A 14,129-nucleotide genomic window follows, 5' to 3' on the forward strand; every position below is an offset into this window, starting at 1 on the left:
GAGTCCTTTCCTACTCCCTCCTCCACACCAGAAAGCAAGATATGCACCAACAGCTAGCCAGACCTCTCCAGCTCTATGAGTTCAAGATGCCAGCCTAGACCCATACAGATGCCCCCCACCAAAATGTCTGTCCTTGGGCCAGCTGTGAAACTGCACACCAGCAGCTTGATGCCCATCACCAACCTCCACTGCTTAATGTGTACTGTGATGAGATCCTGCGGCCAAAAAAGGGCATCCTGTTACTGGCCTACACCACTAGACTCACCAGCAGGTAGCCCCTCCAGCTGTGTACCTGTATGCCCCCAGCCCAACTCCAGACACCAGCTTCCACTGTTCTGTGCCTGTGGCAAGACCCTGCAGCCACCATAGTGCATACCAGAAGCCAGGGCCCCCACAGCTGCTTGTGGGTCTGGCTCTGTCTCCTGTAACTGTCTTACATCTCTGGGCTCACTTGCAGCTGTCTCCTGTAGTTGTGCACCTGAACATCTCAGGCCTGACTCCCCTCACTGGCCTCCATTGCCTTATGTGCCTTATGTGTGCCCATGGCAAGTAGCGCACATGGACAACCAAGGCGCACACGGTTGCTTTGGGGGCCAGATTCAACCCTACTTCCTTCACTGGCCTGCACCACTGGGCTCACCTGTAGCTAGCTCCTCAAGTTATGCACCTGCACAACCCCAGCCTGATTAACTTTGTTTGCCTCCACTGCCATGCATGTGCCCATGGGGAGACCCTGCAGCCCCAGGCGTGCATGCTGATAGCCAGGGCCACAAAACTCCTTGTGGGCCCGGCTCAAACCCCTGTCTCCTGTCACTGACCTGCTCTACTGGGCTTGCTTGCAACTAGCCACTTCAGCTGTATACCTGCACCCTGCTGGCCCAACTCCTGTAACCAGCTTGCACTGCTGTGCACACACCTATGGCAAGACCCTGCAGCCACAAGGGTGCATGCTGACGGCCAGGGCCCCTGCAGCTGCCAGTTCATCCACAGTTGGCCCTGGCTTCCACTACGATGTGTGTCTCTGTAACTGGTACCTGCCACTACACAGACATCTGCAGCTGACTCCCCAGCCAACTGTGTGCATACCACTGGCTCCAGACTTCGCTGCTGTCTGCCCTGGTTGCTGGCTGATGCATCTGGTGGCAATCACTGAATACCTCCTGCAGCACTTACCAAGACCACTCGGTTGTTGATATTGTGCACACTAACACACTGAACTAAGACATCATGCTCCTCTGGTCCTGGAGAGGTTATACCTGCACTTGGTACCCTGTGCCATTAAACCTGGAGTCACAGCATGGTCTAGTGTACCTCAACTGCAGGTGAATGTCTTTCCTTACCAAAGTCAATCCATAATGATTGGAAGGGGAGACTGCTTCTTCAAATGGGCCTACATCTACACAAAGCTATGAAAGAATCACAAAGAATCAGGGAAACATGACACCACCAAAGGAACCCAGTCAACTTTTAGTAACTGGTCCAAAGAAACAGAGATACAGGAATTGCCTAACAAAGAATTCAAAATAATTGTTCTAAAGATACTCAGAGAGCTACAAAAGAACAGAAATAAATAATTTAATGAAATCAGGAAAACAATACAAGAACAAAATAACAAGTTAAACACAGAAATGGAAAGCATAAACAGGAATCAAACAGAAATTTTGGAGCTAAAGAATACAATGACTAACTGAAGAATTCAATACAGAGCTTCTACAGCTGACTGGGCCAGGCAGAATTTTTAATACTTTTGTCTTTTTTATACTAGAGTTAAAAGTAATTTATGTACCAATATTCCAGTTTAGAGTACTCTGAATTTGACTATATAATTACCTTTACAGTAAGTTTTATACTTTCATATGTTTTCATGTAGCTTATGAGTGTCCTTTGATTTCAACTTGAACTCCATTTAGCATTTCTTGCAGGGCAGGTCTAGTGGTGATGAACTCCCTGAGCTTTTGTTTATTTGGGGATGTCTTTATGTTTCCTCATTTTGGTAGGACATTTTTGCTGGGTATAGTAATCTTTTTTCCTTTCAGTATTTTGAATATATCATCCCATTCTGTCCCAGCCCGCAAGGTTTCTGCTGTGAAATCACTCATAACCTTATGAAGGTCCCCTTGTATGTGATGCGTCCCTTTTTTCTTGTTGTTTTCAAAATCCTCTCTGTCTTTGTCTTTTGACAATTTCATTATGTGTCTCGTTGAAGAGCTCGTTATGTCCAGCCTAGCTGGGGTCCTTTGGGGATCTTGGATTGGGATGTTCATTTCTCTCCCCAGATTTGGAAAGTTTTCTGTCATTTTTAAAAATAAGCTTTCTGCCCCTTTCTCTTTTTCTGCTCCTTCAGCAACTCCTATATTGCATATGTTGATTCTCATTTTTTTTCTATTTCTTCCTCTGACTGAATAATTCCAAATGATGTGGCTTTGAGCTTGCTGATTCTTTCTTCCGTTTGACTGTGTCTGCTTTGAAGCTCTCTATTGAATTTTTCAGTTTTGTCATTATGTTCATCAGCTTCAAAATTTATTTGGTTCTTTTTAATAATTTCTTTCTTGAACTTCTCATTTTGTTTATGTACTGTTTTCCTGATTCTGTTTTCTAACTCTGTTTCTTGTAACTCACTGAGCTTCTTCAAGATAATTATCTTGAATTCTTTTTCAGGCAGTTCTTAGATTTCCATTTCTTTAGAGTCAGTTACTGGTGCTTAATTTTTTTCCTTTGATGGTTTCATGGTTCCCTGATTCTCTGTGATCCTTGTACTTGCATTGGTGGTATTGCACATTTGAAGAAGTAGGCATGTTTTCCATTCTTTATGGACTGGCTTTGGCAGGAAAATCCTTTCACCAGTCAGCCTAGCCAGACATTCTGGGTAGGCTGGCTGGAATGGTCCATGGGTAGGCCTTCTGCTGGAATCTGTGTGTGGACAGGCCAGGTGCCTGGATCCTCAAGAGCCAGCCTGGCACTCAGGTTTGCAGCAGCAAGCCTCGTTCCTGGGTCTTGGAGCCTAGGCCCATGGGGGTCAGCCTATTTCTATGATCTACTTGGATTGGTCTGGAACCTGGGTCTGATAGGGTGGGCCTGGAGCCTGGTTCCACAGGTGTGGACCTGGACCATGGGTCCTGGAACCTGTGTCCATGAGGATCAGTCTGATTCCATGATCTACAGGGGTTGGTCTGGAGCCTGAGTCTATGGGAGAAGGCCTAGAGCCTGGGTCTGCAAGAGTGGGCCTAGACACTGGGTTAGTAGGTGCCAACCTGGCATTGAAGCAGACCTAGAGCTTGAGTCCTCTGAGGCAAGCCTGTCTCAAAGTATTTTTTGATTTCACTTGTAAATTCTTCTTGACCCATTGGTGGTTTAAAGAGTATATTACTTAATTTCCATATATTTGTGAACATCCAGCCATCTTTCTGTTATTGATTTCTAGTTTCATTTCCTCATGGTCAGATAATAATGTTGAATGACTTCAATATTTTAATTATACTGAGACTTGTTGTATTGCCTAACAGAGGATCTATCCTGGAAAACATTCCACGTACATTTGAGAATATGTGTATCTTGCTGTTGGGTGGTGTTCTCTGTATATGTTTTTTTGGCCTAATTTTTATATTGTTATCTGGATATTCTAATTATTAACTAAAGCTCTGTTTAGTTATTCTAACCATTATTAAAAATGGGGTGTTAATGTTTCCAACTATCATTATAGACTGTATTTGTCCCTTCACATCTGTCAATTATTTGCTTTAAACTTTTGGGTATCTGTTCTTTGGTACATATATGTTTACAAATGTATTTTCTTGAAGGGTTGAAACTTTTATCAATATGTAATATCCTTTTTTTCTTGTAGCAGTTTTTGGGTTAAAGTATTTTTGTCTGATATTAGTATACCTACCTCAGCTCACTTTTGGTTACTATGTGCATGGCATATATTTTATCCATCCTTTCATTTTCATTTCATTATCCATCCTACCCATTTTCCATTTGTGTCTCTGGGTCTAAAATGAGTCTCCTGTAGACAGCATATAGTTGAATCATTCTTTTCATCCATTCTAACAATCTCTGCTTTTAATTAGAGAGTTTAATCCTTTTACATGTAAAGTAATTATCAGTAAGGAAGGACTTTTGCCATTTTCTTATTTCTTTTCTATATATCATGTACATTTTTAGTTCCTCAATTCCTTCATTACCTTCTTTTATTATTAATCACTGTTTCTTATTGTACCATTTTGATTTCCTCTACTATTTTTCCATATATTTAATATTTTTTCCTTAGTAATTTTCTTGGGTGTTACAGTTAACATCTTACCTTTAAGTTTTTAATTGATGCCAATTTTGATTCAATAGTATACAATAACTCTGCTCCTTTACACCTCTATCCCTCCTTTACGTTGTTTTTGTCATAAATTATATCTTTATACATTGTATGTACATTAACATATCTTTATTGTTTTATGCCTTTGTCTTTTAACTCATTTAGGAAAATACAAAGAGGAATTACAAAAAATATGCAATACTACTGGCTTTCATATTTAATTGTGTGGCTACCTTTAACACTGTTCTTTATCTTGTCCTGTGTATTTGCATTACTTTATAGTGGTTTTTTTTTTTTTTTGTATGCAGGAACTGCCAAAGTTTTAGTGTTTAATAGCACAACTGACCAAGGTCCAAGACGTGAATTTACCATGTTCAGGAAACATGGGAGGCAGGGGAGGGAAATCACTCTATAAACTAACTCTATAGTATGTGGTAAGAAGAATGCACACTTTATAATATAAAACCTGTCTACACATAGTAGTTAGTTACAAAAAGCCATCTGTCTTCTCTTGGCTTGTAAAAAGGGTGTTCCAGATTCCAGTGCAGATGAGCAACCTTCAACTCTTCTGTGTGGCAGGGATCTTGTTTTCCCCGTCCAGCTTTTCCACCCCGGCCTGTGTCATGAGGTCTGTGATGTTTTTCTCTAGGTCATCAATGCGACTGCTCATGTCATCAATTCTTCCAATGATCTGGTCGGACGTGATCTGAAGTTTATCTTGCATCTGTTGCAGGAGTGTCTGCACCACCAAGGTGAGATCTTGCACGGTCTTGGGTTCTGGCTCTGCCATCTCCCCGGTTCCCAGCTTGGCGGTGCTGTCTCAGACGGTCACCTACACTTCCGTTTGGCCGTGCAGACCTATAGTGTTTTTTTTTCATTTTGGCCTGGAGAACTCCCTTTAGCATTTCATTAGGGCAAATATATTAATGACAAACTCTTTAGTTTTTATCTGGGAATGTCTTAATTTCTGCTTCATTTTTCAATGGTAGTTTTGCCAGATATTGAATTTTGGGTTGAGCAGTTGTTTTTTTTTCCTATAACACTTTTAATATATCATCTCACTGCCTTCTGGCCTTCATGTTTTCTAAAGAGAAGTCACCATTATTTTACTAAAGATACCTTGTACACGATGAGTCACTTCTTTCTTGATGCTTTCAAAATCTTCTCTTTGTGTTTTGCTTTTGAAAATTTGACTAATGTGTTTCAGTGTGATCTCAGAATTTATACTACTTGGAGCTCATTGAGCCTCTTGTCTGTTTTAATTTATATCTTTTATCAAATTTAGCAATGTAAGAGTCATATATCCCCCACAGAGGACCCAGTCCAACTGGATAAGGGAGCTTCAAGCTGTGCTTATCCAATCAGCACCATAGCACCTATCAACAATCATCTTGAGGGACAAAGGGCAGTCAATAATTGTCCTGATTTTGAAATACTTTTGGAAACTCTAAAATCTTTATGAGTATAGATGCCTCTGGCAACAAACTTGTACTAAACAAACCTCTTAGATTATATGTACAAACTGCTTCACAAAAGCTTTGTTGTCTGATTATTACTTAACTAAATAGTCCACTTCTGTCCTCCAAGCAATACCTAACTCATATTTCACCTTGTATGTAAAAGCTCCAGCTACAAAATGCCATAAGAATCTCTTGCTTTTTCTGTGTACTTATATTCCCCATGATGAGTGATACCCAATCGGGAAATCCCTACAAACTGCCTTCATTTATTCTTTAGCTTTACCATGTGTATAAATCTCGTTTCCTTAATCAGACTGCAAGCTGGAACTGTTCCCAAGTTCTCTTATATCAAACACAGAATCTAGAAACTAGTAGGCAGTTTACAGCCTTGATAGTTATAGAAAAAATTATCCTGCTAAGACACTGATTTGCTTCTACAATCCAGATTGCTTTTAGTCATCTGCCAAGCCTGAAGCTGAGAATAACAATGACTTTTCTTCTATTACCTTGCTACTGTGTTGCCACAGGGATACATGTTTTAAACAGATTTCCCCTTTTTATTTAACACCTAGTTAATTTCAGATCATCTGCAAAAAAATTCTCAGTTCTCCAAAGGGTCTCCTTCCATAAATTCTGATTTTCCAACAATTGGGGATTTATTTTGAAGTGAATTATTAAAGATTTTCACTGAGGGAACATTCTCTTTGTCTTTTGCTTCAGTGATCTCTGCCTGGAAAGACTACACAAGGGGAAAGTGAAAGTTTAATTGGCAATGAGCTTAAAATCATTGAATATTAAATCTAGGTAACATTTTCACCAATATTGTTTACCTATTGGAAATGGTAAAATTGATAAATCAGCTAGAACAGCATGTTACAGTAGCAAGAACCATATACTCTAGTAGTGTGATAGGACTGGTTTGAGCACAAACTCTAACATCTTTTTAGTTTATTTATTCAAAGAAAGTTGTAGAGTTGTTTACTAACAGTCTTTTAGATAAAAATTTGGAGAAGTTAAAGTACTTAACTACAAAATATCTGTTGCCTTACTTGTAAAATGAGGATGATAATAATCACTACCTCACTGAGTTACAGTGAAGATTAAATGAAATGATTTGTGCAATGGCTTCGAGCACACAGTTTGCCACATAGTCGATTCTCAATAAACATTAAAAGGGAAGTGATAATAAAAACTAATCCCCTTACTTCAAAGTTGAAGTAAATGATTCTCAGAGAGATAAACTAACTTGTTTGAAGTTTCAAAGTTAGTAAGGGGGCAGTCTTAGAGCTGGAGGCCAATCAGTCAATAAATATTTAGTAAGTTAAAGTATACTTTCTTACATGAAAAACTTCATCCATAAAATTTATTTCTCAATTTAGATGAACTGCTTATTATTCACATTTGTGACAGGACTGCCATGAATGTCCATTTACATTTTTACCTGTTTATCACTAGGGTAAAATTAAAACAACAGCAACAAAAGTTACTGCAAGCTTTTGTCCCACTGCTTTCCTGTGCAAGGCTGACTAATATTTTAACCTAAGTTTAAAAAAGATATTCCACTCATAATTCATCCTTTCAAGCATATTAAAAGAATTTAAGATTTTTTAAAATACATTCTTTTTTAATGAAAATAAATGTCTCTTTTCTTACCATTTCCCCACATGTACATTCTAGCTACATGAACATGTGAATGCATGGAAGGGACACATTGTTTCATTAATTTTTTTCATTTTTCCTTCCTTTCTTTTGATCTATTTATTTTTTAAAATTTTATTTATTTATTTACTTATTTACTTATTTATTTATGGCTGAGTTGGGTCTTTGTTGCTGGGCACGGGCTTTCTCTAGTTACGGCGAGCAGGGGCTACTCTTGATTGTGGTGGCTTCTCTTGTTGTGGAGCATGGGCTCTAGGCATGCGGGCTTCAATAGTTGTGGCTCATAGGCTCTAGAGTACAGGCTCAGTAGTTGTGGTGCATGGGCTTAGTTGCTCCGTGGCATGTGGGATCTTCCTGGACCAGGGCTCAAACCCATGTCCCCTGCATTAGCAGGCGGATTCCTAACCACTGCACCACCAGGGAAGCCCTCTTTTGATTTATTTTTATTGCTTTATTATTCTAATCGTTTCTGTATTCTTTGCTCTTAAAAAACTGTTTTTTCCACAATTATAAAATGAGTTAAGACAACAAGAAAAGGAAGTCTTCTATGCTCACTATTCAGTACTGCAATAAATGTACAAGAAAAATCAATAAGATATCTGGTTTCAATTTTGACATATAAGGAGCTTGCAAGTAGCCCAATTCCTCCTAACAAGTAAAAAGCTGAACAAATTGAAAAATCAACAACTCCTCTTAGATCCATAAGTGAAGTAAGGTCACAGGACAAACCATGGCACCCAAAATTGGAGAGACAACAGGCAAACCCAGAGAATCACACTCACCAGTGCAAAACCCACAAGCAGAAATCCCTGTGGGAACCAGTGCTGGGGTAGGAAAACATGAACCATAATTGAAAAATTGCTGGAGGCCCAGTGTAGGCAAGTCTGAGAAATAAAAGCTCCAAGAAAATCCAGTCATTGGAGGAGGAGCACACTTTTATGAGTTCTAACTCCAGGAGCTTAACCAGGTTCTCACAGCAAATATCAGTGAAAACATCCCCTCAGGCTTCTGTGAGGGAGAGGGGAAAAGGATCCATTTTAAAACACAACACAGCATTCTGGCTTCCTAAACAAGTTCTGTCCTCAGCAGAAACAATATAACCAGAACTTAACTTACTGGGGTTTTAACCTAACTTAATTGACCTAGGGGAAGGGAAATACCCAACTCGAGCCACCTCTAGCCTTCTACATGGGGGAAGGGAAATACTCAGCTCCTGCATTTTCCAGCCATCCTGTCTCAACTAAGAGAAAGGGAGAAAACTGAGAAGCATGTTTGATATTTACAGTGCAGAGGAACAGGCTCACTAAAAGACTGAGACCTAATCATAGGACTATAGAACTTCCCCTCCCTGCACACCGTACCACCACAATAGTAAAGGCTATTTATGGCAGTTCCTTTTAATCTAGTACATGTCCAGATATCAAGAAAAAAATTACAAACCACACTAAAAGGCAAAAAACACACTTTTAAAGGACAGAGCAAGCATTGGGACTAAAATCAGATATAACAGGGCTATGATTAATATGCTGAGGGCTCTAATGAATAAAATGCACAACATGCAAGGATAAATGGGTAAAGTAATTAGAGTGATGGTAATTCTAAGAACCAAAAAAGAGATGGTAGAGACAAAAACCCACTATAACAGAAATGAAGAATGCCTTTGATGGGCTTATTAGTAGACTGGACATAGCTGCTGAGGAAATAATCTCTGAGCTTGAGAATATCTCAATAGAAAACTCAAAAACTGAAAAGCAAGGAGGAAAAATACTGAAAGAAACAAAACAGAATATCTAATAATTTTGGGTTGACTAAAAAAGGTGTAACACACATGTAATGGGAATACCAGAAGGAGAAGAAAGAGAAAAAGAAACAGAAGAAATATTTGAAACAATGACTGAGAATTTCCTGAATTTAATGTCAGACACCAAACCATAGATCCAGGAAACTCAAAAAACATCAAGCAGGAAAAAATGTTTATAAAACTACATCAAGGCATGTTTAAACTTCAGAAAATCAAAGGCAAAGAAAAAATCCTGAAAGAAGCCACGGGAAAAAAACCTATAAAGGATCATAGATAAGAATTATATCTGACTTTTACACAGAAACCATGCAAGTAAGAAGAGACTGGAGTAAAATATTGAAAGTGTTGAGAGAAAAAAAACAACACTGACCTAGAATTCTGTACCACATGAAATTATCCTTCAAAAGTCAAACAGAAATCAAGACATTCTCAAGCAAAAATTGAGAGAATTTGTTGCCAGTACATCTGCCTTGCAAGAAATGTTCAAAAAAATTTTTTAGAGAAAACAAAATGATATAGGTCTGAAACTTGGGCATACATTAAGAAAGGAAGAGCATCAGAGAAGGAAATAAGTGAAGGTAAAATTAAAACATTTTGTTTTTTTCATTCATAATTGATCTGACAGATGACAGTTTGTTCAAAATAATAACAACAATGTATTTAATTATGTATGCTTAAGGTATATGCTTATACACTATATATGAAGTGAAATAAATGACAGCAATGATACAAGGGATGGAAGGGAAGAATTAGGATTGTTATTCTAAGGCACTCACACTACTTCACTCTGAACATCGAGTCTAAATATATCCATAGGAGATAGATCATTAGAGAAGATGAAAAAAAAAAAAGACCCAACTATATGTTGTCTACAAGAAACCCACTTTAAATATAAAAACGCATACAGATTAATAGTAAATGAATGGAGAAAGATGTACTATGCTAATACTAATTGAAAGAAAGTGGGAGTAGCTATGTTAATTTCAGACAGAGGAAGCAAAGTTATTAGGAATAAAGAGGGACATTGCATAATGATAAAGGAGTCAGTTCTCCAAGAAGCCATAACAATCCTTTAATGTGTATGTGCATAATAGCAGAGCATCAAAATACTTGAAGCAAAAATTTATAGAACTGTAAGAAATAAATTAATCCTCTATTATAGTTGGAAACTGCACATCCCTCTATCAGAAATGGAAAGATGCAGCAGGCAGAATATTTGTAAGGACATAGTTGAATTAAAAAACACCATCAATCAACTGGATATAATTGGCATCTACAGACTACTTTATCTAACAACAGCAGAATACATATTTTTCTCAAACTCATAGGAACATTCACCATGATAGACCACATTATGGGCCATTAAACGTACCTTAGCATATTTAAAAGAATAGAAGTCATACAAAGTCTGCTCTCATACCAATGATTAAGGAAATTAATAATAGAAAGATAGTTGGGAAATCCCCAAATACTTGGAGCTTAAACGAAACACGTCTAAATAACATATGAGTCAAAGAAGACATTTTAAGAGAATTTAAAAAATAGTTTGAACTAAGTAAAAATAGAAACAGAACTTATCCAAATTTGTGAGATACACTGAAAGTAGTGCTTAGAGGGACATATATAGCATTGAATGCATATATTAGAAAAGAAGAAAGATTTAAAATGAATTATCTTAGTTTCCACCTTAGAAATCTAGAAAAAGAAGAGCAAAAAATCAAACAGAAAATAATTATAAAAATGAGAGCAGAAATCAATGAAATTGAAAATAGGAAATCAATAGAGAAAAACCAATGAAATAAAAAATGAGTTCTTCAGAAAGATCAATGAAATAAAAAAGCCTCTAGCAAAGCTAACTAAGAAAAAAAGAGATAGGACACAAATTAGTAATATCAGAAATGAAAGAGGAGATATCACTACACATCCCATGACATTTAAAGGATAATAAAGGAATATTATGAACAAGTCTGTGTCCACAAATTTGGTAAGCTAGGTGAAAGGGACTGATTTCCTCAAAGACACAATCTGCCAAACCTCACACAAAAAGAAATACACAATCTGAACAGACCTCTATTAAATAAATTGAATCAATAATTAATTACTTTCCAAAACAGAAAGGACCAGGCCCAGATGTGTTCACTGGTGAATTCTACCAAACATTCAGGGAAGAAATTATACCAATTCTATACATTCTTTTCCAGAAGATGGAAGCAGAGAGAATACTTCCTAACTCATTCTATGAGGCCAAGATTAGCCCCATACCAAAACCAGAAAAAGACATTATAAGAAAAGAAAACTACAGGCCAGAATCTCTCAAGAACGTAGATGGAAAAGTCATTAAAAAATTAGCACATCAAATCCAACAATGTATAAAAAAATTATACATCAAGACTAAGTGGGATTTATCCCAGGCATTCAAGTTGGTTCAACATTTGAAAATCAATTACTGTAAATCCATCACATTAACAGTCTAAAGAAAAATTACATGCTCATATCAATGGATGCAGAAAAACATTTGACAAAATCCAATATCCACTCAAGATAAAAATTCTCAGTAAACTATGAATAGAGGGGAACTTCCTCAAATTGATAAAAATATCTACAAAAATCCATAGCTGACGACATACTTAATGGTGTGAAACTTGAATCTTTCTCACTAAGATCAGGAACAAGGCAAAGATGTCCTCTCTTACCACGTGTTTTCAACTTCATACTGGAAGCTTAGCTAATACAATAAGATAAGTAAAGGAAATTAAAAGTATACAGATTTGATAGGAAAAAATAAAACTGTCCTTGTTTACAGATGACGTGACTGTGTATGTAGAAAGGCAAAAAAACCTCCTGGAACTAATAAACAATATAGCAAAGTTGCAGGATACAAAAGTCAATTGTTTCCCTAAATACCAGCAATGGTGGAATTTGAAATTAAAACACCATACCATTTACGTTAGCCTCTCACCCCAAAAATGAAATACTTAAGTATAAAACTAATGAAAGATATATAAGATCTATATGAAGAAAACTATAAAACTCTGATGAAATAAACCAAAGAATAAATAAATGCAGAGATATTCCATGTTCAGGGACAGGAAGGCTCAGTAGTGTCAAGATGTCAGTTTTTCCCAACTTGATCTATTGATTCAATACAATCCCAGTAACGATACTGGCAAGTTATTTTGTTGATACTGACAAACTGATTCTAAAGTTGATATAGAGAGGCAAAAGACTCAGAACAGTCACCACAATATTGAAGGAGAACAGAGTTGGAAGAATGACACTACCTGACTTCAAAACTTATTATAAAGCTACAGTAATCAAGAGAGTGTGGTGTTGATGAAAGAATAGAGAAGTAGATTAATGGAACTGAATAGAGAGCTCAGAAATAGACCAACATATGTATAGTCAACTGATATTTGACAAAGGAACAAAGATATTACAATGGAAAAAGTATTTTTTCTCCCAGTTTTATTGAGAAAAAAGTCTTTTCAGCAAATGGTGCTGGAACAACTGAGCATCCAAATGCAAAAAAGAATCTAGACACAGACCTTACTACCTTCACAAATATTAACTCAATGGATCACAGACATAAAAGTATAATGCAGGGCCTTCCCTGGTGGCGCAGTGGTTGAGAGTCTGCCTGCCAATGAGGGGGACACGGGTTCGAGCCCTGGTCTGGGAGGATCCCACATGCCGTGGAGCAACTGGGCCCGTGAGCCACAACTGCTGAGCCTGCGCGTCTAGAGCCTGTGCTCCGCAGCAGGAGGGGCCGTGACGGTGAGAGGCCCGCGCACCACAATGAAGAGTGGCCCCCACTCGCCGCAACTAGAGAAAGCCCTCGCACAGAAATGAAGACCCAACACAGCCAAAAATAAATAAATTAATTAATTTAAAAAAAAAAAAGTATAATGCAAAACTATAAAACTCCTGGAAAAATAAAACATAGGAGAAACTTTAGATGACCTGAAGGTTGATGGTGAGTTTCTGACATAATACCAAAGATATGATCTTTGAAAGAAATATCTGACAAGCTGGACTTAATTAAAAGTAAATGTCTTTTAGGTTGCTTCCATAGCTTGGCTATTATAAACAGTGCTGCAGTGAACATTGGGGTGCCTGTATACTTTTGAACCAAGTTTTTCTCCAGATATATGCCCAGGAGTGGGATTGCTGGATCAAATGGTAGCTCTATTTTTTGTCTTTTAAGGAACCTCCATATGTCCCCTAACAGATGAATGGATAAAGAAGATGTGGTACCTATATACAATGGAATATTCCTCAGCCATTCAAAAAGAATGAAATAATACCATTTGCAGCAACATGGATGGACCTGGAGATTTTCATACTAAGCGAAGTAAGTCAAACAGAAAAAGACAAATATCATATGATATCACTTACAATCAGAATCTAAAAAAATTGATACAAATGAACTTATTTACAAAACAGAAAGAATCACAGACATAGAGAACGAATTTATGGTTACTCAGGGGGAAGGCTGGAGGGGAGGGATAGATTGGGAGTTTACGATTGACGTGTACACACTGCTATATTTAAAACAGATAATCAGGGGACCTTCAAGATGGTGGAGGAATAACACGTGGAGATCACCTTTCTCCCCACAAATACATCAAAAATACATCTACATGTGGAACAACTCCTACAGAACACCTACTGAACGCTGGCAGAAGACCTCAGACATCCCAAAAGTCAAGAAACTCCCTAGGTACCTGGGTAGGGCAAAAGAAAAAAGGAAAAACAGAGAAAAAAGAATAAGAATGGGACCTGCATCTCTGGGAGGGAGCTGTGAAGGAGGAAACATGTCCACACACGAGGAAGCCCCTTCACTGGTGGAGACAGGGGGTGGACAGGGGGGACACTTTAGAGTCACAGAGGAGAGTGCAGCAAC

The 14,129-nt window shown here is 37.9% G+C and overlaps 2 pseudogenes across 2 annotated transcripts in view; both read right to left on the reverse strand.

Moving 5' to 3' along the window:
* The window catches only part of LOC309620717 (ferritin heavy chain pseudogene), a 501,140-nt pseudogene that overhangs the window by 371,195 nt on the left and 115,816 nt on the right, over positions 1-14,129 (reverse strand). The window lies entirely within an intron of this gene.
* LOC309620776 (heat shock factor-binding protein 1 pseudogene) lies at positions 4,619-14,098 on the reverse strand (annotated as a pseudogene). The gene is made up of 2 exons (XR_014249903.1): positions 13,141-14,098; positions 4,619-12,831 (listed from the first exon to the last, which is right to left on the reverse strand). The product of XR_014249903.1 is annotated as a heat shock factor-binding protein 1 pseudogene (transcript).

This window comes from Balaenoptera borealis (genome assembly GCF_965194805.1).
Source record: "Balaenoptera borealis genome assembly, chromosome: X".
Lineage (NCBI taxonomy): Eukaryota > Metazoa > Chordata > Mammalia > Artiodactyla > Balaenopteridae > Balaenoptera > Balaenoptera borealis.